This window comes from Vipera ursinii, assembly GCF_947247035.1.
Source record: "Vipera ursinii genome assembly, chromosome: 3".
Lineage (NCBI taxonomy): Eukaryota > Metazoa > Chordata > Lepidosauria > Squamata > Viperidae > Vipera > Vipera ursinii.
Window position 1 is genome coordinate 48,812,012 of NC_139516.1, and position 9,922 is coordinate 48,821,933.

Consider the following 9,922-nt stretch of genomic DNA (forward strand, 5'->3'; position numbering starts at 1 on the left):
CAACCTTTGATATTGCATCTGAAAATCTGTCAGATGACAGTGAAACCATGGATCCTGTTTTATTGGACTTCATTGGACCTTCAACATACCAGATTTGCATCCCTCCAAATAACAGACAAGTATTTAGCATTCAAAGTGTATGTCCGTGGTGGTGAACCTATGGCACGCATGCCACAGGTGGCACACAGAGCCCTCTCTGTGGGCACGCACACCGTCGCCCCAGTCCTTCAGCTGGGTTTTACAAAACGTTTTAGTTTTAGGCCTCCACTGCCATGTGCAAAAAAGAAAAAAAAGGTTCAATCAATCATCAATCAATTTCAACTTCTTGTGGGGAAAAAAAGATCTCGCAAAGTTGGAATTGATTGAACTTGTAAGCCGCCCTGAGTCTTCGGAGAAGGGCGGGATATAAATGGAATTAAAATTAAAAAAATAAAATAAAAAATTTTTAGTCCCACCCAGCTAGCTGTTACCACCGCAGCCACACCCACCCAATGGGCTATGGCCACCCAATGGGCCATGCCCACTCAGCACCCGACGATACATAAGTGGGTTTTGGGTTTCAGTTTGGGCACTTGGTTTCTAAAAGGTTCACCACCACTGGTCTATGTGATTAATATAAATTTACATCATTTGCAACAGATGATATAAATTTGGATTTAACAGACATCTGGATATACACATACTTTATTCTCCTCAATTGTCTGTTAAAAACAACATTTCTGGGTGAAAAAGGGAAAGTTTATTAGTTTTTAACCTGCCTTTTGTACTTTGTAAGTAACTCAAGGCAGGAAATTCTTCCTCCTATTTTCCCCACAACACCCCTGTGTGGGCTACGGGACAGAGATTGGCTCAAAGCCACTCAACAGGCTTTCATGCTTAAGGCAGAAACAGAACTCACTATATCCTGGTTACTAGATGAGCACCTTAACCACTACAGCAAACTAGCTCTAACTAATGTAAAAAAAAATGTCATTTAGGCAATGATCCATCTAAAATTGGACTAAACTTTTAGATCACAGAGAGACTATGTAACTTATTATCACAGCACTTTGATCAATGAAAGTCAATTGGATGAACATAAATTGTTGCATACCTAATAGATAATTCTTAGATTTATAATACCAATTCCCAGTTTGGGAAGGGTATCTACTAACAGTTATCATTTAGAATCACATGGAAAACACAACAAATCAAACTTCTGTATTTTACACAGACCATTATTACAAGGTTGTCTTCCATTTCTCTTAGGAATTTGCGAGCTGCTACTGTAGGTCATTTGTCTAATCCAATGCTTATGATTACACAGTACATCAAGGCATGGCTTGTTTTAAACAGGATTTATAGAACAGGCTAGATCTGTTCATCAAATCATCTGATTTATACAACATGTTAAATAATGGTTTATGATTTGTGACAAAATGCCAAAATAAACATTATGGCAATAATATATAAACTAATATACCAGTATTATTCTCTCCCCTTTCTCAAATCTCAGATTTTCTGGAGACGATGAATTTTGCTGAGGCTATAAATACTTAAAGGGCAACTTACAACCTTTGCAGTTACTTGCTACCACTGAATGCTCTCTTGCTTCTGATGGAGAATGCAATGAAGGGCAAGAAATATCCCCACTCACTTCCCTTCTGCAGGTAGGCCTTGACTTACGAACACAAATGAGCCCCTAATTTATGTTCCTAAGTGAAAAATTTGTTAAGTGAGTTTTGTCCTATTTTATGACTTTTCGTGCCATATTTATTAAGTGAATCACTGCAATTGTTAAATTAGTAATATAGTTGTTAGGCGAATTTGGTTTCCCCATTGACTTTGCTTGTCAGAAAGTCGCAAAAGGTGATCACATGATCTTGGAATACAGCAACGGTCATAAATATGAACTAGTTATCAAGCATCTGAATGTAAACCACATAACCATGGGGGATGCTGCACCGGTCATAATTGTGAAAAATGACCTTTTTTCAGTGTCAGTCAAGAGTCTGACAGTAATTTTGGTCAGTAAATGAACTGTTGTAAGTTGAGGACTACCTGTACTGTCCAAATCAACAAACAAATGATTCAGATTTTGGAAAGTCTTATACCAACATGGAGAAACCAAGAAAATCAACACTATGCTACAATGAAAGTCAATCTCCAGTTTTAAATGAATGCAGGAAAAGGTAAATCATCCTGTTTCTACATCCTAAAATAGTGAATGCAGAGAAGCCCAGGAAGACTGAGAATCCATGGATATGTTTCTCTGGATGGAAAAAAAAGGAAAATGCTTTTAAAAGTACTGGCTGAAGAAATGCTTATGCAGCACCCCTCCATCACTACATATTATTCTAGACAGCTAGTAGGGCCAGAGAGATCACCCATTCCTCAAAATGAAGTTGAATGCCAGCAGTCACAACCTGTCACCCTTAGAAACAGCAATCTCTGGGGTTATTTTTCTCCTCAAATACAGTAATCTGCCAATTCCCCTTCCAGGTTCCCACACCCTGCTTGCGCCACAACTGTTTGCTTCTCTCTGATTAATAACAAATTAAATTTTGAAAGACAACAGGTTGCTCAATCGAAAATGGCTGGCCTAAATCCAAGCAGCACAGTGTCCTCCCAGGAGCTGGGGCACCTTCTGGGCAAAGGATTGGGTTTGCTTACAATATGCTGGAGGCAAACACATAAACACCAAATCACAAATTTGAACAGCCTGTTTGAAAATAGGGCTGGCTTTGGAGATCCCTTAATGGAGCATTCCAGAGGGATTCTTTTGAAGCCCCAGAAGATGGGCTATTGAAACACCCAGCCCCACTTGAAGTGCACATAATAAAAGAAAGCGATAAGGAAGGCTGGGGGGCCACACAGGAAGGTTAACAGAGAACTGGAAACTTTTGAAGAGCTGTCCCGCAGGGCACAAATGTTCAGTCCCACAAGGCCTTGATGGGGAGGAGGGGAGTATTATACTCTTTGTGAAGAGGAAAAAGGGTAAATTACATTTTTTGAAGTTAGCAAGAAGCTTTTCATACAACAAACGCTGATGGGGAAAGTTACACAGTCCCCCATCTCCTCCTTTTCCACTAAAACCAACTTTTTTGATCAGTAGAAAAAAAGGAAATTGGATAAACTCTCTCTTCCAAGCACTAGTTAATAACACTCAGGTACTTCTTCAAGACACTTCCCCAATTGTTAAAAACCCAATTCTACCAACGTCAGTTAGCCAAGTATTAATAATAAGCTAGCTAGGTGCACTACTTTCAATTCTGAACATATTTTTGATTTAAGTTCTCCCAATATTTTCCAATTGAGCAATTCACTAAATCGAGACTGGGAGCTAGAATCTGCCTAATCAGAGCCTTTAATGAAAAAAAACAAACATTTGAAATCAGTAGCAGCAGCTCACTGAAATTGAATATACATATGTGGGGCAGTAGTGTGGGCCCCCCCAACAACAGCCAAAGCCTTTGCTCAAAAATGCAAGCCAAAAACGATACACAGGCTAATGAACAAAGCAAATCCGTCTAACAGGAAATCTAGTCAAATTTACCAATCATTTCCACACCTGAAAAGCGATTATACCCAATTTCCTTTAAAAGAAAACGAAAGCTCCGGCATCTTTCCCTTTAAAAGAGCGGAAGGGGGTGTTTCTAGAAAGCCTAATGCACCTGCTATTTGCACGCACACACACACACACACAATTTTTCCCCCCGGATCTGCACGTCTTATTGGAAGAAATACACTGGAAAATTAATAAGTGGACGAAAGTAGTGTCGCGCGATTTGAAAATGAACACAGCCCTAGCGTGCATGTATTTGTAGGGATCTCGAGAAAGGGTGGGGGAGGGAAACCTGAAACACTAGCCGCCAGAGCTCCAATGTTACGGGGAGTCTCGCAGATAGGAGCAAGTTGCAATAAGCAAAGCAGTTCACTACTCTCTTCCGACGTTAAAAATAAAAATAAAGGGAGACAAGAAAAGGAGTTCTAACCCTCGGACCCGTGATCTGTAGAAATATGTCTTATCAATTTTCCCACCCTGAATAAAATCCGGATCAAGTGCCTTAGAATTTAACATTGAAGGCGAAGTGTTTGAGAAAAACCATACCCCACTTAGCCACAAATTACAAGGCCATTCCGCCTTCCCCAGTCCAGTGGCTTAAGACCTCCCTTCCTGCATATATAACCCTTCTTCTCTTACTTGCAAGCACGCTGAGAATAAAAGGCTGGAGAGTATTTTATTCCGCATGCCTTACTTGCTTCCTATTGTAAAGGAAGAGCACAGATACATATATTTTTTTACAAACAAATGACTTTGCAAAATCCGTTTCTAAATTCTGCAAATGTAAAATAAAATTAACGCAACTTTTTTTTTTTTTAGAAATCACCAACTTACAATTACTCTTATTCGCGAATCTGTATACGTTTTTTCCTTGTGTGTTGTGGTGAAATGGAAATAATCCCCCCTTCTGGTTGCTGATGGTTGCAATTGCAGATCTGAAGCAGAAGGCAGGGAGACTTGCAGTGGAAAAAAAAGAGAGAGAAACAGCGTACAAGCAGACAGGCCCCCCTCTTATTTATATAAATTTTTTAAAAATGTTCCAGGAGGAAGGAAGCTGGGTCAAAATCATTTGCAGAATTAAAAAAGTGAGAGGGGGGGGAAAAAGCCTCCTCTAAAATCTTACTGGAGAGAATCCAGAAGCTAAAAATAGCAAAATCACACTCCAAATTAAATAAAGGGCAGGCTTACTGGCTAAGGGGAGCTTAGCCCTTCCAGTGGAAGAGAGAAATAGGGGGAGGGAGGGTAAAGGGGAAGGAGGCGGAGCCAGTCGTCGTCTGCATCATCACCTGTGGGTGGAGGAAATATAAAAGAAAGCAGCAAGGGTGATTTTAAAAGGCTGCTTAGAGGGCTCGGGGGAAAAAAAAAAAAGCGGCGGCTGCGCCGAACTGCGAAGAACAAAAGGAAAACAACGGCGGGAGCGCCACTGCTGCTCCCTTTTCCCTCGCGCCAAAAGATGAGGAAGGAATGGGAGGGAACGCTTTGCAAAACTTTAAAAAAAAAACCACATCACTACCCGCTTGCTTTGTTTCTTCGTTTGAAAGTGGTGGTGGTGGTGGGGGGGGGTAAGTTTCGTGGTTTGAGAAGTTCCTGAGCCTAATAGGGTTGAAGCTGATTAGGAGCTGGTGGGTTTTTTTTTTTTGGAATATAATTTGGGGTCGACCCAAATCTTAGCTGAGACTGTGCTACACAATGTACTGTATGTGTTGGCGATTGGTGTGTAAAAGTCTTATTTAGGGGTCAAAAATCCTGGGTTTCCTGTTATTGAGAGGTAGTAACTGCTCTGTAGGTCGGAGGTGTTTGTTCAGTGCAGCCTCCCTAAGAAGAATATAGATTTCCAGGAGTCCTGCCTTTCAGTTTACTGGCTTTAAAAAGTACTTCTTGTATTTGATTTCAAGTTTTAACATTTCAGGGTCCTAAGTCTCCACCTAGTGCAGGGGTCGGCAACCTCGGCTCTTTTATGACTCGTGGACTTCAACTCCCAGAATTCCTGAGCCAGCATAGCTGGCTCAGGAATTCTGGGAGTTGAAGTCCACGAGTCATAAAAGAGCCGAGGTTGCCGACCCCTGACCTAGTGCCATGAGTCTCAGGCATAGTGAGATACTAGTGTAAACAATACCGCTCCTGCTTGCTACACATTTCTGAATGTATTTTAACTTGCAAAGTACCTAAAATCTATCCTTGTAAAGAGAAGGATTATGTGATACATATGCAAGGAAGTAGCATTAAATTCTGTACCTATGGGACACCTCCTTTGGTGCTTGCTGTGGGGAGGGAAGGGGGATTGGTTTACCTATAGAGAAAGGGGGAGAAAGGAACAGAAAGGGGGGAAAAAACCTGGCTTGCTGCAGAGCAAAATGCCATTCTGATATTTTATTTCCAGGAATAACTTTGGGCCTCATAGGCTTTCTTAGAAGATAAAATGATAGTTGCCTAACTGCACCCCAGAATATTGGTAGTGAGTATGGGGAGAGCAATAAGGCTGCTGCCTGCTGAATGAATGTTTTGTAATGATCTGGCCCTGATGTCAGCCATTTTGAGAGAGCTCTACCCCAAGTTTGGAAAAATCCAAATGTGCCCACCAATTCATTGCCTAAAGCGCACGCTACTTTGTTATTATGAAGCACCCTAACTTTTCCCAGATCATGTACTTTATGTAGAATTCCCCAAGATTCCTTTATAAAGATTTTATATTCCATTTTTCTAACAAAAATACCGGCCATATTTTATCATACCTCTGAAAGGAATAAAAGTATTATTCGGAAAGTTCTAATGAGTCTATAAAGGTTGAAGCAGAAGCCAACTGAAGATCAGAAATAATATTTTATCTAAGTATTGACAGGTACAAATGTGAAAAGCAGAAGTTACAAATTGTAAGAGGAAATATTGAAACAACATAGGAGATGAACTGTGGTAACAGAAAATTAGATGGTGAAAGATAGGATATGGACAAAGGGGCTTCCTGGAACATGGGAAGGACAGTGATTTTAGGCGGTCCAGAAAGTTTATCGGATGATTAGGGAAGGGGCGTTGAGTGCGATAGGGGAGTGGGAATCTGCGTTGGGGATAGGATCTAAAAATGTGTCAAAACAGCTCTGTAAGGTGTGGCTGAACTCTTGTGTGTGTTTCAGTCCACCAAGCCTTTGCAAATGCTTCTTTTGAAATAAAACTTTGTTGCTGGAATTCCAAGTGAGTTTGTTTTGTTTTGGATCTTGAGCCACGTTCCAAACACCTGCCTTCATACAGTATTCTACAAGTGCAGATCAATTTAGGAAGGCCAACATATGGGAGAAAGAATTCTATTTTTGTTGCTCCTTTACATCATAAATGAAATCCTTGAGGTCATAACATGTTTTCATAATCTTTATCTTCAGACAAACATTTTATGTATTGGAAACTACATTAAATATAATGGGGTTAATTTACAAGTACGGTAAATGTAAATAGCGTGGCACCCTTCAGGTTTTATGAAGATATCCCGGGTGAAGGAAAGCAAGAACTTTATTGATCCACTGAAGAGATGACAAGAACCAGGCATCTAAGTCAGATTTCCCGCCCCCCTAGTTTTCTTACAAATAAAATGTTTTATTAGGAGTGCGTACACATTTTTTCCATGCTAGTGACTAGTGGATTTGAACACTGAAGGTTGCACTACAAAAATGTGCATGGGCCAGGGGTTTTAGTTTTTAAATCATAGTTAACAAGATTACTACTCCATATCATAATTTTGGTAATAAGGTCTGCTCCTCCTAGTGCTGCCGCTAAATACTGCCCATCTGCAGGATAGTGCTGAGCTAAACAGACCAAACCAATGTTAGGCCTATGCAACAAGCTGACCAGTCAGTTTTTTGTTGTAACCAATGGATCTACAGCCATCTCTGTCAAAATGCAAATAAGACCCAGATGCTGTGCAAGATGGCATTTTTAGATCCAAAAAGCGGACTCTGCACCTATGGGAGTAAAACTAGGAAGATGATATATTTCATAATTTTCTCATTCTGTCCCATTCAGACTTATAGGCACTTGATCTCTTTGAACTAGCTTTCAAAACTCCATCAAAAGCTTTCAGGGACTTCAGAGTACTAATAAGATTAAGAAACAATCTAAATTGATTGGCAGAATAAAGCATACCGATGGAAGATTTGAATCGGTCAAAAAACCCTATAAATGCAAAATAGGTGCTGATTGAAGTTAAGTAAAGTCACTTTCCCATTTTTTGTAGGAAAACATCTTCAGAAATACGTTTTGGAGGTGATTCATCCATGCTTAAAGAAAGACTCAAAATTTCCCTTTCCAATTCTAATCTCAAGCATAGTAGTAAATGAATTCCATTAACCCAATGGAATTAATTCTGAAAAAACTTGAAGAACTGGCTTGTGATTTAATGAATGCAGCTGTATGGTATAAACATATAATTGAAAACAAATCTTTCAGTATACTTATTCCAAGAAAAGAGTATATATACCAAGTCCACCTTTTTATTAAAATGAGTGATATTAATAGGCTTGCTTTTGATTAAATATGGACTAAATTACTTTTTATCACAAGTATACTCCTGAACAACAGCATTCATGGCTTAAACATATGAAATATTCATTTATTTGTTTATTGAATTTTTAGACCATACCATTCCATTATGACTTTATAATCTAAAACAATAGAATACAAACAATGCAAAAAGCAAGTATCAGAAAACAGCAACAGAATTCTCATAAATCATCTCTGCAAGGAGTCTATAACCCATTCTAGACCTGGAATGTTTTAATGGAATCCATCTAATTTTTTTATTGAGTTTAGAGCCCTACCTCTCTTTTATCTTTAATATTTTTAGCATCCTGGTAGTTATAGAGGCACTTGTTTCCATGGAAAAACAACAAGGTGAAAGTAGTGTATCATTTTATTCTTTTAATGGGGTGTTGACAACTAAAGAAAAGTCAATATGACAAGTAATTTGTACATAGAGCCATATGCTGTGTTGTGTAGGGGGGCTTTTGTAAGCAAATTGTATTTTTATACTTTTAACCCAATGGACTTTTAAGAAAAGTTTACATGATGAGGGTTAGGGCCCTATCCATCGATTCATCTGTCGTTGAGCAAAGTTACTTTCTGAAATCTAAACACGCTGGTATTATGTTTGATATGGTCAAAGAAGCTGGTGAAAGAAAGACTGGGTTTTAAAATAGCCTGGATGTTTATAAGTACTGCTGTGGGAAAAAAACACCCAACCCCTTAATGGCAGAGGGAGTGGGTCAGCAGCTTGGAACGTTGCTGGCTGATACACAGATAGTTCTTGAGTTACAATCCTAATGGAGCCTACAGTTGTAACTTGTGATAGTTGTAATCACCAGTGACTGACTTGATTTTACAAACTTTTCTGTTGTGTTCATTAAGCAAATGTCATGGTCATTAATGGAACCAATGGTTTTCTGTGGGCTGGTTTTGCTGAAAACTGACATTTATTTCCTATGTAAAATGTGGTCACCTGACTACTGGGGGGGGGTCTGTCATAACTTTGAACTGTCGCCAAGTGACTGGTCTTAAATCAAGGACTACCTGTATTCTAAACTCCTTTCCCTGCTGATCACTTGACCTAAGATAGAAAATGCAGTTCTGACCTGCCCCCATGTTTCCCAGTATACAATTACAAATGCACAAATATTGAATACTGTATATTGTATAATGTGGTATCAGAGACTGTGAATTCTAGCTTCACTTTAAGCATGAAAATCAGCTGGCTGACTTTGGGCCAGTCACTCTCTCTTAGTCCAATCCAACATACAGGGCTGTTGTGGAGAAAATAGGAAGAGGAAGGAGTATTATGTATGTTTGCTGCTTTGAGTTATTTGTAAAGTAATAAAGGCAGGATTTAAATCTAATAAATATTTAAGTAACCATTGTTACTTTTATGGTACAACAAGAATATCAAGGAAAATTTTATGTTTTGTAGATGGGTCTACGCTAAGGTGGATGTTGACTTACAAATTGTTGAAATTCATGATATAATTTCATGAGAAATTCTTTACCATGTCTCCTGATGGTGAACATGTCATTATTGCATCTCAATCAAAGGAAGGGTTTTATGGGTAAGAGTTAAGACAGTGTTGTTTCAGATCAACCATGAAGATGTTGGCATAGTGTGGATTCATGTGTATGCACATGGATGTGCAACTGATTGGCAGATATACGTTAATGCCAGAGGTAGTACAAAATTACATACTTGGTGGCAAGGTGTGCTATTTTGGCATCATTAAGATAATATTCCTAATAGCTTGAAGTCCATGTTTGTGAAAGATGTTGTTATGCAGTGCCTCAACATATCTTGTTGCTAAGATGGTTTTTCAGGGAGATTGTCTATGGAGTTCAATTTTCTTAGGAAGTTTG

The 9,922-nt window shown here is 39.1% G+C and overlaps 1 protein-coding gene across 1 annotated transcript in view; it reads right to left on the minus strand.

Moving 5' to 3' along the window:
- The window catches only part of HMGA1 (high mobility group AT-hook 1), a 29,337-nt gene extending 24,603 nt beyond the window's left edge, over positions 1–4,734 (minus strand). Inside the window, exon 1 of the mRNA XM_083357938.1 lies at positions 4,379–4,734. The gene's annotated coding sequence lies outside the window, so the exon portion shown is untranslated. The remainder of the gene's footprint in view (positions 1–4,378) is intronic.
- Between the last annotated feature and the right edge of the window lie 5,188 nt (positions 4,735–9,922).